General features: G+C 39.1%; 1 protein-coding gene and 1 pseudogene across 2 annotated transcripts in view; one reads left to right on the top strand and one right to left on the bottom strand.

Annotated features, from left to right (window-relative positions):
* The window catches only part of SBF2 (SET binding factor 2), a 454,884-nt gene that overhangs the window by 24,461 nt on the left and 410,167 nt on the right, over window positions 1-20,256 (top strand). The gene's annotated exons all lie outside the window — the stretch shown is intronic.
* On the bottom strand, window positions 7,488-9,739 carry LOC112667621 (cell division cycle protein 16 homolog; annotated as a pseudogene).

The following is a 20,256-nucleotide window of genomic DNA, read 5'->3' as shown; positions in this document are numbered from 1 at the left end:
TATATACTCTTTTAAGACAGGAACTGTATCCTACTCATTTTTTTTTTTTTTTTTAATTCCTGGTACCTAGTAAAATACATGGCACATAAAAGACCCCTAGTAAATATGTGTGAAATGATTTTTTTAAAGGTTTTATTTATTGGGCAGCCCCGGTGGCGCAGTGGTTTAGCGCCGCCTGCAGCCTAGGGCGTGATCCTGGAGATCCTGGATCGAGTCCCACGTCAGGCTGAGAAGCAGGCTTCATACAGGGAGCCCGTCGCCGGACTCGATTCCGGGTCTCCAGGATCACACCCCGGACTGAAGGCGGCGCTAAGCCGCAGCGCCACCGGGGCTGCCCTAAAATTGTATTTTTTAAAGATTTTATTTATTTATTCATGAGAGACACACTCAGAGAGAGAGGCGGAGACACAGGCAGAGGGAGAAGTAGGCTCCATGCAGGGAACCCGACATGGAACTTGATCCCGGGTCTCCAGGATCACGCCCCAGGCTGAAGGCGGCGCTAAACCGCTGTGCCACAGGGGCTGCCCCAAGTGTTGATTTTCTAAAAAATATTTTATTCATTTGAGAGAGTGAATGAGCATGAATTGGGGGAGGAGCAGAGGGAGAGGGTGAAGCAGACTCCCCTGCTGAGCAAGGAGTCTGATGTGAGGCTTGATCCCAGGATTTTGAGATCATGACCTCAGCTGAAATCAGATATTTAACTGACTGAGTCCTCCAGGCACCCTTTATATGTTTTATTATTGGCCTTTAGCAGGTATAGACAGAAGGTACCTAAAGTTCCTAAATGTATGCTGTGTATAGTTTTTGAAAGAGGGAAGTAGTAACCCTTTTTTAGGATTAATTAAATGTATTGAACAAAGAGAAGATGCTGATCAATTTTATAGAATGTCATTGGGACACCTGGGTGGCTCAGCAGTTGAGCGTCTGCCTTCCGCTCAGGTCTTTTTTTTTTTTTTTAAATTTAAAAAAAAATTTATTTATGATAGTCACAGAGAGAGAGAGAGAGAGAGAGAGGCAGAGACACAGGCAGAGGGAGAAGCAGGCTCCATGCACCAGGAGCCCGACATGGGATTCAGTCCCAGGTCTCCAGGATCACGCCCTGGGCCAAAGGCAGGCGCTAAACTGCTGCGCCTCCCAGGGTTCCCCCGCTCAGGTCTTGATCCCAGTGTCCTGGGATCGAGTCCCACATCAGGCTCCCAGGAGGGAGCCTGCTTCTCCCTCTGCCTATGTCTTTGCCTCTCTCTGTCTGTCTCTCATGAATGAATGAATGAATGAATGGATAAAATCTTTAAAAAATAATGTCATCACTTTTTACATAATTGTTTTTCTAACTTGCATGGTCATAAAATTAGACTCTACCCAACTCCTCAAGGATACCTTTGTCCTAAGATAAAGATCTAAGACCTCTGTTGTCATTTCATTATTGATTGTTACTTTGTATGTGGTGGTACTCTAATATTAGCTCTTTCGTAGGCAAGGTTGTGCCTTTAATGGACATAGATTCAATTACTTGTAAAAGATAATTAGTTTTATTGAAATAAAAATACTGTAGGCTTTTTATTTATTTATTTATTTAATATTTTTTTTCTTTATTTGTTTATGATAGTCACACAGAGAGAGAGAGAGAGAGGCAGAGACACAGGCAGAGGGAGAAGCAGGCTCCATGCACCGGGAGCCCGATGTGGGATTCAATCCCAGGTCTCCAGGATCACGCCCTGGGCCAAAGGCAGGCGCCAAACCACTGTGCCACCCAGGAATCCCCTGTAGACTTTTTATTAACATATTGTGGGTAGTGAGGGCAAATTATGAAAAAAAAATGTGGACTTTCAGAATTTTGATGTGATTTTCAAAGTATCCTAACAAAATTGTTTGCTACTGAATACGAGAGCCCAAACTATCCAAATCAGAGGAGAATGATGCAGATAAATAATTCTTAAAATAACTATGAATTGGGATGCTTGGGTGGCACAGTTGGTTAAGCATCTGACTCATGGTTTCTGCTCAGGTCGTGACCTCAGAGTTGTGGGATTGAGCCCCGTGTTGGGCTCCTGCACTCTGTACTGAGTCTACTTAAGATTCTTTCTCTCTCAAATAAATAGATAAATCTTTAAAGAAAATCATGAATTATTCTTAGGAAGTAAATAATTATTTGAAAATCTAATGTTTATCTGTTGTGATCCAGTTATTAGTAGGATTAAAAACACAGTAAATGGTAATGAGATCACTTGTTTTGCATTTGACATTGTTATTTAAAAAAAATTTTTTTAAACATTGTTATTAAAGGCCTCAATAGATACTACTATGTATTTGTTCTTTTTGTATTTCTTGTTATTTTAGTAGGTCTGCAAATTGATTCCAGTTATATTAATCTTTGAATAAAAGAAATAATTTATTATATTATAAAATGGGTTTATTTTGTTGTCTTTTAAAAGTTGTTATGTTTTGGACTCTTAAAATGTTGATGCTTTAGATAAGATATATCTGGTATTGATATAACATTTTTATCCTGTTGTCGAAAAATCATTTCCTTAGGATCAAAGATATTTTCAGAGTATTTGATATTATTAGTTCTTCAACTTGTACAAAGGGTGAGAGATTCCCTAGAGTTCAGACATTGTGATTACAGTGTACTCATAGATTTTTTATTTATTTTAGTTTTTTATTTTTATTTTTTTGTACTAGTAAAGTTTAAAAAAAAAACAATATTTACCAGATTTTTACATCCAGAAATAAGATGTTTTTTCTTTCTTAGTTATGGTCTAAAGACAAGATTTTTTTTTTAAATTAATCTCTACACCTTGGGGATCCCTGGGTGGCTCACTGGTTTAGCACCTGCCTTTGGCCCAGGGCATGATCCTAAAGTCCCGGGATCAAGTCCCACGTCAGGCTCCTTGCATGGAGCCTGCTTCTCCCTCTGCTTGTGTCTCTGCCTCTCTCTCTCTCTGTTCTCTCATGAAAAAATAAATAAAACCTAAAAAAAAAAAAAAGCCCTCTACACCTAGTGTTGGGCTCGAACTCACAACCCTGAGATCAAGAATTGTACCATCTTTTTTTTTTTTAATTTTTTTTTTTATTTATTTATGATAGTCACAGAGAGAGAGAGAGAGAGAGTTGTGAATGGGTTGTCCTTTGGGTACCTATCCCATCCAGTCATTTTTAAACAGAGGTAAAGTCACGTTATCCAAAACATGGCCATTGGCTCTCAGTGTAGTCATGGCATTTTCACCTAGAAGTGGGGTATGAGTCAGCATGTATTGTAAGATTTATTGATTTACCTAGTTTAGGTGAGTTACCAAAGAAAAAAATGTCATATGAATTTTTTACTAGATAAGTATTTTCTAAGGTACATTCCACAAAACAGTTCTAGGCACTGGCCTTTGAAGAGTAGTAACTTTGGCTAAATGTATAAGGAAAATTCTGCCTAATGTGTTTACTTCTTAGAGATTCACATTGTGAGTATGAGAATCCCTGCAATGTGAAAGTTTGATGAGCTATTTATTTATTTATTTACTTACTTATTTATTTATTATTTTAAAAAGTATTTTATTTATTTATGCATGAGAGACACACACAGAGAGAGAGGGGCAGAGACACAGGCAGAGGGAGAAGCAGGCTCCATGCAGGGAGCCCAGTGTGGGACTCAATCCCGGGTCTCCAGGATCAGGCCCTGGGCTGAAGGCGGCACCAAACCGCTGAGCCACGCGGGTTGCCCTCTTTTTAAAAAAAAAAAAAAAAAAAAAGATTTTATTTATTTATTCATGAGACACGCGCACACACACACACACACACACACACGCAGAGGCAGAGGGAGAAGGCTTCATGCAGGGAGGCCGATGTGGGACTCTATCCCTGAACTCCGGGATCATGCCCTGAGCCAAAGGCAGACACTCAACCACTGAGCCACCCAGGCATCCCAGATGAGCTCTTTTTTGGTATAACATTTCACACACTTATTTCGTCACAGAGCTCCTAATGAATGGTAGATATGTCACTGAGTAGTATTTTGTGGAAGCATTGTATCTCACTGAATAGTATTTTGTGGAAGCATTGCATTAGAGTAAGGTAGGAGTCTGTCATCTTTCTTTAGAATTAGTTATTGTTACGGAATAACTATTGGTTATTTTAGTTGGTGGTCATTGACAGTAGAGGATGGTTGTTAAAAACATAGGCTTTGGCCTACGTAGATAGGATTTTAATTTCAGCACTATTTATTATATGTGATTTTATGTAAGAACTTAATCTTGGGGCATCTGGGTGTCTTAGTTAAGCATCTGACTGAATCAGGTCATAGTCTTAGGGTTCTGGGATTGAGCCTTGTATAGGGCTCTGCACTCAGCAGGAAGTCTGCTTTCCCTCTCCTTCTACCCCCCCACCCATAAGAGAGAGGAGGGAGAGGGAGAAACAGGCTCCCTGCTGAGCATGGGGCCCAATGTGATGTTCGATCCCAGGACCCCAGGATCATGACAGGAGTGGAAGGCAGATGCCCAACCAACTGAGCCACCCAGATACCCCAATAAAATCTTTTTTAAGAAAAGAACTTAATCTTTATGGGTCTCAGTTTGCTGATCTGTGATATTTTCTGTTGGATGCTTAGCCCACATCTGACATAGTTTTTTTTTTTTTTTTTTAAAGATTTTATTTATTTATTCATGAGAGACCTAGAGAGAGGCAGAGACACAGGCAGAGGGAGGAGAAGCAGGCTCCATGCAAGGAGCCCGATGTGGGACTCGATCCTGAGAATCTGGGATCAGGCCCTGAGCTAAAGGCAGACACTCAACTGCTGAGCCATCCAGCTGTCCCCTGACATAGTTTTAAAGACTTAAAAAAAAAAAAAAAAAGGCTTAATAAGTTGTGACTTGTAAAACTACCTATGTTTCTATTAGAAAATGTTTGGGTGCACCAGTTAGGACAATCATTCTTCTATAATAGGAAACTATCTTACATCTGAATAGTTTTATCTAGCATAATTCATGTGTTAGATTTCATTTTAGGATAAATATGGAATAATCTGGGCTCAAAAGAGAATCTCAATTTAGAGAAAAGGTATCGTTGGCAGAGAGGCTATTAAATCTTCATACCCAAGAGAAGAAAATATTGGGGTGGTGTAAGGAGATGTTACCATTTAAGACCTGCTGTATAGGACTGTGTGTGTAGGGGTTGACACTTTGGTGAGAGACCATGCTCTCTAGAGAGGGTGAACTAGATATTTGAATCTGCATTTACCTAATGATGTTTTGGTTTATAAAACAAATGTGTATCGATAAACATAATGCTCCAAGAGTGAGGGACAGCTACAGCCCATTTCTGAAAAAAGCAGTTAGCTGCAAGGGCTTGCATCAATTGTTACACTTTGTCTTATGAGTCCCCTCACTCTGCCACAGTTCATTGGACCATGGATTGGCATCAGTGATATATCACCTAGGCCTATTGGCTTATAAATTAACCTGACCTAAGAACTGTACAGTAGTTCTCTCTTACAGAATGGTTAATTCACTCAGTGTAATCCTCTTCATTAGGGAATTTGAATATGCACTAGCAAAGAAAACAGCAAAGAAACAGAAGCTCAGGGCAATAGAAACCATGTAGTAGAGAGAGTAGTCCTAGTGGAGAATTAAACAACCACTGTCACAGGAGAGGCAGAATAAGGAAATAGTTATAATATTTAGGGTTCTTACTGGATACCAGTGGATTTTTTGTTTGTTTAAAATTTTATTTATTTGAGAGAGCGAGCGAGCAAATGAGAAAGCACAGCAGGGGGAGTGACAGAGGGAGAAGAAGAAGAAGCAGACTCTTCTAAACAGGGAGCCTAACCCAGGACTCTGAGATCATGACCTGAGCTGGAGGTAGATGCTTAACTGTTTGAGCCATCCAGGCACCCCTGGGTACAAGTTTTTTTTTTTTTTTTTTTTTTTTTTAATTTTTATTTATTTATGATAGTCACACAGAGAGAGAGAGAGAGAGAGAGGCAGAGACATAGGCAGAGGGAGAAGCAGGCTCCATGCACCGGGAGCCCGACGTGGGATTCGATCCCGGGTCTCCAGGATCGCGCCCTGGGCCAAAGGCAGGCGCCAAACCGCTGCGCCACCCAGGGATCCCCTGGGTACAAGTTTTATTTTATTTTGACCAGTGTTCCAGTTTTCAATGAGGCTTAATTGTGGAGACTTTTCTTGTGCTTCTGTACTATCCCACATATTCTTAGACTAAACTCTCATTGTGAAGTAACTTAAATGAATCTGCATATAGTTCTGGCAGTTGGAAAGAGCCCATCTTAATATTAGCACCTACATCCTTTAAGTAAAGCATGATAATTCAGTTAGTTGATGTAAATTAATTAATTGATTAGCTGGATGGGAGCAACAGGGACTTTGCTTGTGGCACTATTGACTAGGGAATGTAATAAAGATTATGCACCCCTTTTTTGACCGGTTGCCCCAGTCTTAGAGTGAAGAGACCTGGGTTTATGGCTCTGCTACCCATTAGCTTTGTATTTCATACATATGTATTTCATGGGCCAGAGTTTTTTTTCTGTAATTTGAATTAGTCAAACTATTTTTCTTTCACCAGAAAAGAAGCTTTTTAGTAAAATTGGTTGTTGTTCACAGTACTTAGAAATGGTTAGAGATAGCTATAAATCTGAAAAATGAGAGGAAATAATAGCAATCTAAGTAAACATTGAAATACTGATGTAGCTTAACTAGGAAAGTCTACTAGTATTCAGCATTGTTCTATTCTTTTTTTTATTCTATTATTTTGTTCATGAAAAAGGAATGTTGAGGGGATAGTATATTTTCATAGATGTGGCATTAACTTGTCTACTTTCACTACAGTGTTTATTTTTTCTTTTTTATTTATATTTCAAATATTTATAACCATTTCCTCTAGAGAATTTGACAAACAGGTAGATTTGTTTTTTTAATGCAGTGCTTTCCTAGGTTTTTCATCCAGAGTCAACCTGATAAGGGGGCAAAAGACCAAATGCTTTTTTTTTGTTGTTGAGAATCTTGATCTATGAATTAGATTAAAGTATGGACCAACTAAATTATACTATGATTCACTAATAGTGATATCTTAGGTCAACAGTAATTCTTACTTCTTGACAGAAAAAGTTCCCTTTAGAAAAAATAATTGCAGACTGCCTCCAAAGTAGTTATTGTACTCTTAATATGATAGATTAATATTTAAGCATTGGTAGATTCTGTGATTTAGAGATCTTGGTTGTAACTTTCTGCTTTCCCATGGAATCATGAACATAGCCAGGAGCAAAAAGAAGCTTTAAAAAAAGAAAAAAAATTTTTTTGGCAGTTTACCTTCTTTATTCCATTATGTATAATTACTTTGTAGGATCAGAAAAACATCTGTTGGAAAGGTGTGTAATCCAGTCTCTTATGACAGGTCTCTGTTCCTAAATGTAAATATGTAGTCTAGATTTGTATAAGAAATGAGAAATTCTAAGACATGACAAGGATGTGAGGAAATATTGACTTACCCTAAGACAAAATGGAATTAAGACCTGTTTGGTGGTCTGACATAGATGTCTCTAACATCATGTCACTTTCATTCATTTCAGTTTCAAAAGTTTTTTCCAAGGAAAGTGTATAGAATCTGGAGTTTTCCTTGAGGTTTCCAGTAGTACAAACCCTGTCTTCTGCAATCTGTTTTTCTATTTAAAATTCTCTGCAATAAAAAACAACAAAATCAAGTCCCCTGAAATCTTATGGAGGTGAAGTAATGTTTTTTAGTGTCTTCATTGTATGCACATCAAAGTCATGACATTTTTTTTTAAAGATTTTATTTATTCAAAAAAAAGATTTTATTTATTCATGAAAGACTCAGAGGGAGGGAGAGGAAGAGACATAGGCAGAGGGAGAAGCAGACTCCCCACGGGAGCCTGATGCAGGACTTGATCCCAGGACTCCGGGATCACCACCTGAGCCAAAGGCAGATGTTCAACCATTGAGCCACCCAGGTGTCCCAAAAGTCATAACATTTTTATTTTTTATTTTTTTAAATTTTTATGTATTTATGATAGTCACAGAGAGAGAGAGAGAGAGAGAGAGAGAGAGAGGCAGAGACATAGGCAGAGGGAGAAGCTGCCTCCATGCACTGGGAGTCTGATGTGGGATTCGATCCCGGGTCTCCAGGATCGCGCCCTGGGCCAAAGGCAGGCGCCAAACCGCTGCGCCACCCAGGGATCCTCAGTCATAACATTTTAATTTGTTTTTAATATCTGCTCCAGTGTAAGCTTCAGAATCACCAATGTACATTTCAATCCAGTGACCAAGCATTGTAACAGAAAATACTGCCTAAAATGAAGGGCTGTGAGGAAATAGTAGTATTTTCAAAGTTGCCCACCGGATTGTGGATATATCTTATGACAGAACAGGTGGATGAGATGAGTTCTAAGGAATTAACATGGTGATAATCCAGTGCCTTTGGCATATTTTTTAAGCTTCCTTTGGACATGTCCAAGTTGTTCGACGAAGGTTCCCATTTGTCAACTGTTACTTCATGCCGAATTGCTTTAATTTTTTTCCGAAAGCATCAAGAAACCGTTTTTCTGCTGTTTTCCATTCTCTATTCTGAAGTGCAAGCACACCAATCTTGTGCATAACAAAAGGATCTTCTAGTGCAGTGTTTAGCTTATGCAAAGCTTAGCGCTTGGCCAAAGAATCTTTCAGCCTATTTTAAGTTATTGGTCAATCCATATTACAATACAGTGTAGAGCATTGGCAAATGACACTCTTTCATCACCTATATTCTTATGAAGTAAGCAGCCATGGCCTGGTCATGCTCACTCTCAACTGCAAACAATTGCTGGTATGCTACCCATGTGGGCCTGTACTCTTCTCAAGAATTGTTGCTTTGCTGATACACTTTCTGACATGTTCATTTTTATGACCAACCATGAGATAATAGCGTCCCACTGCAAACCAAGATACAGGATTGCACACCAATATATGAGAAAGAGAGAAAAAGTCATTTGTTTTATTTAGCTCCACAAATGTCCCTGTATGTACAGGTAAACAGTTTGCATGGAAAGGATCTTTCGCTATTACTATAGAAGTAAGATGGTAGCACACTTACGTGCGTATGTATGTATGTATGTTATTTATTTAGAGAGAGAGAATGGTAAGCAGGTTTCATGCTATGGTGGAGCCCTGCCTAGGGCTCTGTCTCTTGATCCTGTCTCATGATCCTTGATCATGACCTGAGTGGAAATCAAGAGTCAGATGCTTAACTTACTGAGCCACTCATGTGCTGGCTTGTGTACATTTTAAAAATCACAGTTATGATGATGTCAGTCAGCTGAAGACACTGTCACATCCAGAATCTCTTGCAAACTATCTACATAATTAGGGAGGACAGTTTCACTGGTTTATTATACTTTTAAAATTTGTTCTCAAATAGAAAGTGTAGCAATTCCTTTTCTTCAGTACAGAGCATGCTAAAAGGTAATGACTCAAGTTCTTTTCTTTTTGGGCTGTCAACATGTGATGTGACATTAAAAGATTAAATGCTTCAAAACAGGCGTGGAGTCTGTAGCTATAGGTTGCTAGGGCTTGGTTATCCAGGTCATCTTAGATTTTCCCTTGTTAAGAGATAAATGGAACTTTTTTTTTTTTTTTTTTTGAGAACCATGACATTTCCCAGTCATTGGAGGGGTATTTAAAGCTACTTTTATCAAATATTTTTCAAATAACGTTTTGTTGATTGTTTCTTCCATATCAAGAATATCAAGAGCCTGCTGATGCTTTCTTGCAGCATAATGACTTGTAGCTACAAGGTAGTGACAGCTTCCTTTGTTCAGTTTTTTGTGACTGAAGTGTATGAGCTGCTTTGTAATATAGCACTGTCAGGTAAAGACACAACCTTTAGAAGTCCCTGAATTCCTCATGAGAGAGTGAAGCTTATCTGCACAAAATAGAGCACATTGATACTGTTGCTGGTCCAGCTACTGAGAGATGTGCTAGATGTGCTTCTGCAGCTGCTGCATGTTTATGGCTGTGCAGCCTTGGTGTCCAGCTGAGCGGATTCAGCAGTCACCCTCCTTCCCACTGACCCTCCCTCCCCCCCGCCTGTGTTGCCTAAAATAAACATAAAGTTCTTAGGAGTTAAAATCACTGTCTTAAAGACTATGCATTAATGTACTGGCAGGGTTTACTTCTGATTTTATATAGTTCTTACCTCTATCTGTTGCACCCCCTAAAGAGAAAAATAAAAAGGTTTTCAGAAACAGAAGTTGTGACTGGCTTTCTTTCTTTCTTTCTTTTCTTTCTCTGTTTCTCTCTGTTTGTTTGCTTTTAATTGATTTATTCATGAGAGAGACAGAGACCTAGCCAGAGGGGGAAGCAGGCTCCCCCGGGTTCAAACTTGAGCCAAAGGCAGATGCTCAGTTAATGAGCCACCCAGGTGTCCCTATCTCTACTTACTTTTTCCTATCATTAAATTTTTTTTTATTTTTTTTTTTACAAATCAAGTTATATATTCATGTAGCTTAAAATCAAATTTCTATGAGGCATATTACAAAACCATCAAATTTCTATGAGGCATATTACAAAACCACCCGTATTGTTCTTCACTACTCTGTCCCCCACTTTTGTATTTTTCATCCCCAGAGGCAACTCTTGGAAACTTTTAAATGATTTTTTTTTAAAGATTTTATTTATTTATTCATGATAGTCACACACACACACACAGAGAGAGAGGAGTCTGCTTTGCTCTTGGGCACATTCTCTCAAATAAATAAATAAATAATAAATAAATAAATAAATAAGATCCTTTATTTATTTATTTTTTAATTTTTATTTATTTATGATAGTCACAGAGAGAGAGAGAGAGAGGCAGAGACACAGGCAGAGAGAGAAGCAGGCTCCATGTACAGGGAGCCCGACGTGGGATTCGATCCCGGGTCTCCAGGATTGCGCCCTGGGCCAAAGGCAGGCGCCAAACCACTGCGCCACCCAGGGATCCCTTGGAAACTTTTAAAGCTGATTCTTTTGGTATTTATTGCTTGTGTCAGAGGTTGCTAATTGTTCCCCTTCCTCAGAAATGGAACCTCTCTCTGGTTTTTAGCTGGGTGCATTGCTACCTGGAATATAGATATGCTGCAATCTTCTTGCAGCTAGTTGTGGTGATATGACTAAGTACTGAGCAAGTAAGTCACAGGTGACTTCTGGGAGGTGTTTTTAAGAATAAGGAGCAGAGCCTTCATTACCCTTCTTTCTTGCTGGTTAGAAGGTGGATGTTAGAATTGGTACTTGAGCTGCCATCTTGGACTGGGAAGTAAAAGCTATATCTTAAAGATTGTACAATGAAAAGACAGTCATGGGTTCTCCATACCAGTCCTGAATTATTTATGTGGAAGAGAAAAAAATTTCCCTGTTAAGTTCTTGAGGTTTCTGGTCTCTTGCAGCCCAACCTAAGCCTAACTGGTATACCTCCATGTCAGTAAATAAATCTTATATTACCGTTTTTTTTGTTTGTTTGTTTGTTAAAATATGTAACTATATTTCTTGATTTCTTGCATGAAAATGGAGATTGACTTTCACCTAGCCTGTTATATTTGCCTGCTCAGGCACACTTCTCACTTACCTGGCATCTTCCTAATACCTTGTTACAATGTAGTTTTGGCTAAATCAGTATTCAGTGCTTTCATTTTGACTGTGTAAATGAACTTAATAATCTTTGTTGTTTGCTTAGTTTTCTATTGCTTATCATTAATTCAAACTCAGCTAATTCTCCAAGTTATCTAAAATCTATTAGCTTTGTCTTCTTGAAGATCTCTCTCTGGGCCTTTTGAGATCTTTTAATATATATTGATTGTTTTGGTGATTGATGATGCACCACTGATATCTTGGAATTTATCTTCCCCCATAATTATGAAGATTTCCTTTTTTTTGTCTTCCTTGTGTTGAATTTTTTTATTCTTGGATCTCACTTCTTATTTTTTTCCTTAATTTTGTTGAAGTATATCTTTCAGTGGCATCAGTGGAAAGGGAGAGTACAAAGGAAGTGATATTACTGAGGCCTTGCTTGTCTGAAATATTTTTATTCTTGATTGATAATTTGGATTAACTAGAAATAATTTTCCCTCAGAAGTTTAAAGTTATTGATCCATTATTTTTTCGTTTTCAAGATTGTGAAGGGTCTAGTGCTACTCTGATTCCCAGTCTTCTGTGTGATGCTGTTTTCCCTCCCACAGAACTTTTGGGATCTTATATGTATTTCTGGTTTTTGAAACTTCATGCTTTTTAATGGGTCTTTTTGTATGCATTATCTATACTTTCAGTAAGCTCTTCTAAACTGGTAGCTTATGAACTTAAGTCCTTCCATTCTCCACTGTTTCTCTTCCCTTTCTGGAAGCCCTGTTTTCATTTCTTTGGTTTTTGTTTTTTAAGATTTTATTTGAGAGAGAGAAGCACGCACACTCGAACAGAGTAAGGGTAAGAAGGAGAGGGAAAAGCAGGGTCCCTGCTGAGCAGGGAGCCCAGCATTCTGGGCCTCAGTCCCAGGACGCCAGGATCATGACCTGAGCTAAAGGCAGATACTTAACCAACCAACTGAGCCATCCAATCATCCCTGGTTTTTGTTCTTATTCTTTTTTGCTGTTCTGTTAGTTTCTTCCCTTTTTCTTCTTTTTTTTCCCCCCTTTTTCTTCTATCTCTTTTTCATTTCTGCTGTCACTAAAAATATTTCAACAGCCTTTTTTTTTGTCTCTGAATATTCCTTTCCATAACATTTGGTGTTTGTTTTTATGGTTAGAATATTTTCTCTATGTCTTTAAAGATATTACTGATTTTATTTATTTATCTATTTTTTATTTTTTAATTTATTTATTTATGATAGTCACTCAGAGAGAGAGAGAGAGAGAGAGAGAGGCAGAGACACAGGCAGAGGGAGAAGCAGGCTCCATGCACCGGGAGCCTGACGTGGGATTCGATCCCCGGTCTCCAGGATCGTGCCCTGGGCCAAAGGCAGGCGCCAAACCGCTGCGCCACTCAGGGATCCTGATATTACTGATTTTAAAAAATGTTTTTGTTTCCTTGAATAAGACTTTTTTTTCTTTTATTAGCTTCCTGCCATCTTTTAGTTTTATTCTTCCCTTTTAGAGGCTTTCTTTAGCTTTCTCTTAATCTTGTAGTCATTGTGAAATTTTGGACTATTGGCTTCACCATTGGTTAAAAATGGGTGATCCTACTGGGATTGGGTTTGACAACTTCCCTTGAGTTTTTGTTTGTTTGTTTGTTTTTACCTTTGGTTTGTCAGATTTCCCAGATAAGGATCTTTCCATTTCCTGCCTGGGAGGTATAAATTTCGTTGCCAGAATTTGGGGAGCAGGGTAGAGGAAGATTCGAGATTGCAGAATTCATTGTGTAAACTTTTTTTTATTTTTAAAGATTTTATTTATTCATGAGAGAGAGAGGGGCAGAGACACAGGCAGAGGGAGAAGCATGCTCCGTATAGGGAGCCTGACGTGGGACTCGATCCCGGGTCTCCAGGATCATACCCCCGGCGGAAGGTGGCACTTAAACCTCTGAGCCACGGGGGCTGCCCCATTGTGTAAACTTTTACACAATTTCCTCTCTGCAGTTTGATGTGCCTGTTCTCAAATGCTAAGTATTCCCATAGGCCAATTATTCTCTTTTAAATTTTTTCCTAGTAGTAAATCTCAACTCTTCTGCTGGGATAGAGCAAGACAGTCACCCAGATATATAGAGAAGGGAGAGCATCTGGGGATCTGCTTCTTAACTAAGCATTTAAACAGTTCTACTCACATTTCATTTCTAGAAGTATCTGGTACTGCCAACTGCAGAGCTTGTTGAGAGTTCTGAAGTGTAAATCAGGTAGCTTCTTGTCATCCCTTATATTAGTTTAGGATTTAGTGTTCTGAGGTGAGCTGATTGAGCTAAATTTATCCTGCTGCTTTTCAACTTTTAAACTTGCATTTTATCCTATCCTGTTTTTTCCTTTCTCTTTGTGGTTGCGTTGCTAATCATTTGTTTCTTTGCTAACACCACTCCTTTATTTTAAAACTTTTCTTTTTTAAAGATTTTATTTATCTATTCCTGAGAGACACAGGCAGAGGGAGAAGCAGGCTCCATTCCACGCAGGGAGCCTGACATGGGACTCGATTCAGGGTCTCCAGGACCACACCCTGGGCTGAAGGCGGCGCTAAACCGCTGAGCCACCCGGGCTGCCCTATTTTAAAACTTTTGAAACTGAAAGAACTAGTAAGTTGATTTGCTTATTGACTGTAATACCTGGTCAAGTTACTGCAAAAGTATTTTAGAATTTCAGAATTTCCTGGGTGTTATTTTGTAAGATTTGTTTGCTTCATTAAAATGAGATGTCGGGCAACGCCGGTGGCGCAGCGGTTTGGCGCCGCCTGCAGCCCAGGGCGTGATCCTGGAGACCCTGGATCGAGTCCCACATCCGGCTCTCTGCATGGAGCCTACTTCTCCTTTAGCCTGTGTCTCTGCCTCTCATTCTCTCTCTGTGTCTCTATGAATAAATAAATAAAATCTTAAAAAAAAGTAAAATGAGATGTCAACTCTTTAAAAGGTGTTTTCTTTTTCTTTCTTTTTTTTTAGAGAGACCATGAGCCCGGGTGGGGGGAGGGGCAGAGGGAGAGAGAGATTTGGAAGCAGACCCCACATCCAGCACAGGGCCTGACTTCAAGCTCTGATCTCACCACCTGAGATCATGACCTGCCCAACTGACTGAGCCACCCAGGCACCCCTTAAAACAGTGTTTTTAAGATTAAGATAACATTTCTTACAATAAGAAAACAAATGAAAAATGTGTACATGTGTCTACTTTGCTTTATCGGCTAGGGCTGATACTGTTTTCCTTCCTTTTCCATTTCGGCCATAACAAAATGATAGATTATGAATTTTTTCTCTATAAGCTCTCATCTCTACCTGTTGGCTAACACAGGTAGATTTTTTTTTTTAAAGACTTATTTATTTATTCATGAGAAACAGAGAGAGAGAGAGAGAGAGAGAGAGAGAGAGAGAGAGAGAGAAAGAGGCAGAGACACAGGCAGAGGGAGAAGTAGGCTCCATGCAGGGAGCCTGATGTGGAACTTGAACCCAGATCCCAGGATCACTACCTGAGCTGAAGGCAGGCACCCAACCGCTAAGCCACCCAGGTGTCCCAAGACAGGTGGATATTAAACCAGAATAGAGGGGTACTTTGGTCGGTCAGTTGGTTAAGCATCTGCCATCTGCTTAGGTCATGATTCCAGGATCCTGGGATGGAGCCCCTCATTGGGCTCTCTGCTCAGCAGGGAGTCTGCTTCTCCCTTTCCCTCTGCCTTCAGCTCCCCCTGCTTGTGCTCTCTGTCTGTCAAATAAATAAATAAAATCTTAAAAAAAGAACCCAACTCAGAATAGAAAGAGGTTCTAGTAAAAAGAGAAAATTTAGTAAGCACAAAGAAATATGAATTTTTTCTGTCATTTGGCAGATATTTGTTGAGTACCTGTTATGTGCTAGTAATGCACAAAATGAACATAGTCTTTGTTCTTATGGAGTTTATAGTCAGTTTGAAAGACCTCTAGAAAAAAACCTTTAGGGTACCTGGGTGGCTCAGTCATTTAAGTGTCCAGCTCTTGATTTTGGCTCAGGTCATGATCTCAGGGTTGTGAGATCTAGCGTGGCATTGGGGGTGGAGCCTGCTTAAATTCTCTCCCCCTATCCCTCTGCAACCAACCCCCCTTCCCACCTCATGTTCCCTCTCTCTTAAAAAAAATGTTTGGGGGGATCCCTGGGTGGCTCAGCGGTTTAGCATCTGCCTTTGGCCCAGGGCGTGATCCTGGAGGCCCGGGATCGAGTCCCACATCAGGCTCCCTGCATGGAGTCTGCTTCTCCCTCTGCCTGTGTCTCTGCCTCTCTCTCTCTCTCTCTCTCATGAATAAATAAATAAAATATTAAAAAAAAATGTTTGAATGGCTGTTGCCTATAATGTCATACTATATTAATGTTTACAAGTACTCCAAAACAGTGTGCATCTCAAATTTAAATGTGCATTTGAATCTATTGGATATTTGTTACAAATATAGATGGTGATTCAGTAAGTCTGAGGTGCGGCCTGAGGTTCTACATTTCTTTCTTTAAAAAAATTATCCTTTTTAGCTATGATTTACATATGATAAAATTCACATATTTGGGACGCCTGGATGGCTCAGCAGTTGAGCGATGGCTTTTGGCTCAGGGTGTGATCCTGGATTCCCAGGATTGAGTCCCACATTGGGCAACTTGTATGGGCCTGCTTCTCCTCCCTCTCCCTATGTCTCTGCCTCTCTTTCATTGTCTCTCGTGAATGAATGAATAAAATTAAAAAAAAAAAAAATTCACGGGGGCAGCCCCGGTGGCTCAGTGGTTTAGCGCCGCCTTCAGCCCGGGGTCTGATCCTGGAGACCCGGGATCGAGTCCCAGGTCAGGCTCCCTGCATGGAGCCTACTTCTCCCTCTGCCTGTGTCTCTGCCTCTCTCTCTCTCTCTCTGTGTCTCTCATGAATAAATAAATAAAATCTTAAAAAAAATTTCATGTGTTTTAGGTATATAAGTCAACAACTTTTGACATGTATGTATCTATATCTATGCAGTTGTTACAACCACTCTAAGGATCGCGTTTTTAACAAGTTCCAGGTAATGCTAATGAAGTTTGGTTTGAGGACCACACTTCTGAGTGTTGAGTCTATAATCATCAGTTGAGACTTTAATCACTCAAACTGAGGTAACTCAATAGAAATAGGATATTTTGGTTGATTGATTTTTATTTTAAAAGTGGTCATGAAAAAAAAATGGTCATGACTATATTTGTACATTTTTAAATGTTTTGAACGGAAAACAAAGCCTTGAAAATTAAAAAGATACCAGTTAGGTGATGAAAACTGCCCTATTCTTGCCTTCTAGCTACACAGTTTCCCTTTGCAGAGCCATTTATTGCATATCCTTCTTTAGATATTCTGTACAGAGAGAAGTAATTATGTATTTTAATTACCTGCTTACCTCCCTCTTTTTTACACACATGATTGCAGTTCAAATGTTCTTTTTCTTTGATGCTTTTTATTTTTAAAATCAGATTTTTATCTTTTGTTTTGTAACTTTAAAAAAATTGAAGTAAAATTTATATAGAATAAAACGCACATATCTTAAGTGTACAGTTTGAGTTTTAACAAACGAATATACCCTTGTAATGTAATCTCAATCAGGACTTTGATGCCTAACTTGGACAGGCTTCTGGCATGCTTATTTTGATGTTTCTAATTCTATGATCACACTTTTAAAAAAGCATTTTTGGAAAAAATGGAAATGGAAAAACATTAACGAACCACTATTTTATTGCATATAGGACTAATAAGTGCTTTTGAGATATCATCAACTACTTCAAAAAAAATAGACTTGGGAAGCCTGGGTGGTTCAGCAGTTGAGCATCTGCCTTTGGCTCGGGGTGTGATCCAGGAGTCCCAGTCCTAGGATCGAGTCCCACATCAGGCTCTTTGCATGGAGCCTGCTTCTCCCTCTGCCTGTGTCTCTGCCTCTCTCTCTCTCTGTCTGTCATGAATAAATGAATAAAATCTTTAATTAAGGAAAAAAAGAAATAGACTTTTTTTTTTTTTAGAGCAGTTTTAGTTTCATAGCAAGATTGAAGGGGAAGTACAGAGTTCCCATATATACTCTACTCCCACAAGCACAGCCTTCTCCATTATCAGCGTCTTGCACCAGAGCAGGACTTTTTTCTTTTCTTTTGTTTTTTTGTTTTTAATTGCAGTTCAGTTTGCCAAGATATAACACCCAGTGCTCATCCCATCAAGTGTCCCCCTCAGTGCCTGTCACCCAGTCACCCCAACCCCTGCCCACCTCCCCTTCCACAACCCTTTGTTCATTTCCCAGAGTTAGGAGTCTCTCATGGTTTGTCTCCAGAGCAGGTTTTTGTTACAGCTGCTGAACCTAACTTGGCACATCCTAATCATCCGAAGTCCATACAAAATACAGGATAGTTTCACTACCCTAAAAATCCTCTGCATTCTGCTTGTTCGTCTCTCTCTCTTCTTAACCCCTGGCAACTACTATTGTTTCTTTGCTTCCATAGTTCTGCCATTCCTAGACTGTCCTATAGTTGACATAATGCCATATGTAGTCTTCTCAGATTGGTGTCTTTGACTTAGTAATATGTATTTAAGGTCTTTGTATGTTTCTTCATGGCTTGATAGCTCATTTCTTTTCATCTGTGAATAATATTTCATTGTCTGTATGTGCTATAGTTTATTAATCCATTGACCCACTGAATGACATCTTGGCTGCTTCCAAATTTTAGCAATTATAAATCAAGCTACTCTGCATATGATGTGCAGGTTTTGTGTGGACATGTTTTTAATTCCTTTGAGTAAGTATCAAGGAGCATGGTTGCTGGATTATATAAGAAAAGTACATTTAGTTTTGTGAGAAACTGCTAAAGTGGCTGTATCCTTTTGCATTCCCACCATCAGTGAGTGAGAGTTCTTGTTGCTTCATATTCATGTCAGTATTTGATGTTGTCAGTGTTTGGATTTTGGCCATTCTAATCGATGTGTTATCTCATTGTTCTAATTTGCAGTTCCCTAATGAAATATGATGCTGAACATTTTTTATATGCTTATTTGCCTCTTTTGCATATCATCTTTGGTGACGTGTCTCTTCAGATCTTTTGCCCATTTAAAAATTATTGGGTTGTCTATTTTCTTAGTGTTCTTAATGTTGAGTTTTAAGAGTTTTTTTCTATATTTTGGAGAAAAGTCCTTTATCAGATATTTTGCTTACAGATATTTTTTCCCAGTCTGTGGCTTATCTTCTCATTCTCTTGAATTGACTCACTTATTAGGTGGAGATTCTGAAAAAGATTGTAGGTTAACAAAAGTTCTGATTAGAGAATGGTTTATAATTTCATAACATAAGGAAGGTCTTCAGATAAAAAATTTTTCAAGTACTATTTACACATTCAGAGTGATTTAAGATTTTACTAATTTTGTGAAATATGTATCAGTTATATTAACCTGTGCCTTATTCAGAAAAGAAAGGGGGATCCCGGGGTGGCTCAGTAGTTTGGCGCCTGCCTTGGGCCCAGGGCATGATCCAAGACCTGGGATCGAGTCCCACATCGGGCTCCCTGCATGGAGCCTGCTTCCCCTTCTGCTTCTCCCTCTGCCTGTGTCTCTGCCTCTCTCTCTCTCTCTCTCTCTCTCTCTATGTCTATCATGAATAAATAATAAATAAAATTTTTTTTTTTTTTTTTAAAGATTTTATTTATTTATTCATGATAGACACACACAGAGGGAGGCGCAGGCTCCATGCAGGGAGCCTGATGTGGGACTCGATCCCGGGACTCCAGGATCATGCCTGGACCGAAGGCAGGCACCAAACCGCTGAGCCACCTAGGGATCCCCAATAAATAAAATTTTAAAAAAAAAGTAATTACAGTCCTGAAACAAAATACAAAAGAAAATAGATGAAAGGAGGCTTCCCTTCTTTTTTTTTTTTTTTTTATCAGATACAAGATTTTGAGTAGAGAGGAGAAAAGACAGAACAACAAGGCCTGGAATCTGAGTGCTGTGGGAAGTACAAAATGGCTCAGTTTGGCTGGTGCCTTATATATATCTATATAAAGGAAGACCCTAAGAAAAAAAATTACAGATGGGTTGAAACAACCACACTAACACACCAAAATAAGTTGTGTTAGTGTGGTTGAATCACATGTGTTTTTTGTCCTCTCATCTTATACATTTTATGTAATACATGTAAAACTAAATGATTATAAATTGTTATAGTAAATATTTGTGCATTTTACTTTATTGTTTAAAAGTTTGGTCAGGGCAGTCCCAGTGGCGCAGTGGTTTGGCGCCGCCTGCAGCCCAGGGCATGATCCTGGAGACCCTGGATCGAGTCCCATGTCGGACTTTCTGCATGGTGCCTGCTTCTGTCTCTGCCTCTCTCTCTCTCTCTCTCTCTCTCTCTCTCTCTGTGAGTGTCTCTATGAATAAATAAATAAAATCTTAAAAAAATTGAAAAAAAAAAAGGTTTGGTCAAAACAGTGTTGGGAAAACCTGAGAATGAAGCACATAAAGTGTTGAATATTGGGTAATTGCATTGAAAGGGTTTGCAGTGTTTTATAGTTAGCTGTAAAAGTGTTCTGTACTTTTAGTGACAAGGAAAGCTGAGAAACATCTGAATGTGATGTTTTGCTATGGTAGAATTGGTGAAATTTTAATCTTCTAGT

This window comes from Canis lupus, chromosome 21 (genome assembly GCF_003254725.2).
Source record: "Canis lupus dingo isolate Sandy chromosome 21, ASM325472v2, whole genome shotgun sequence".
Classification (NCBI taxonomy): domain Eukaryota; kingdom Metazoa; phylum Chordata; class Mammalia; order Carnivora; family Canidae; genus Canis; species Canis lupus.
The sequence above is the reverse complement of the archived record's forward strand: the minus strand, read 5'-3'. Positions and strand labels throughout refer to the sequence as shown.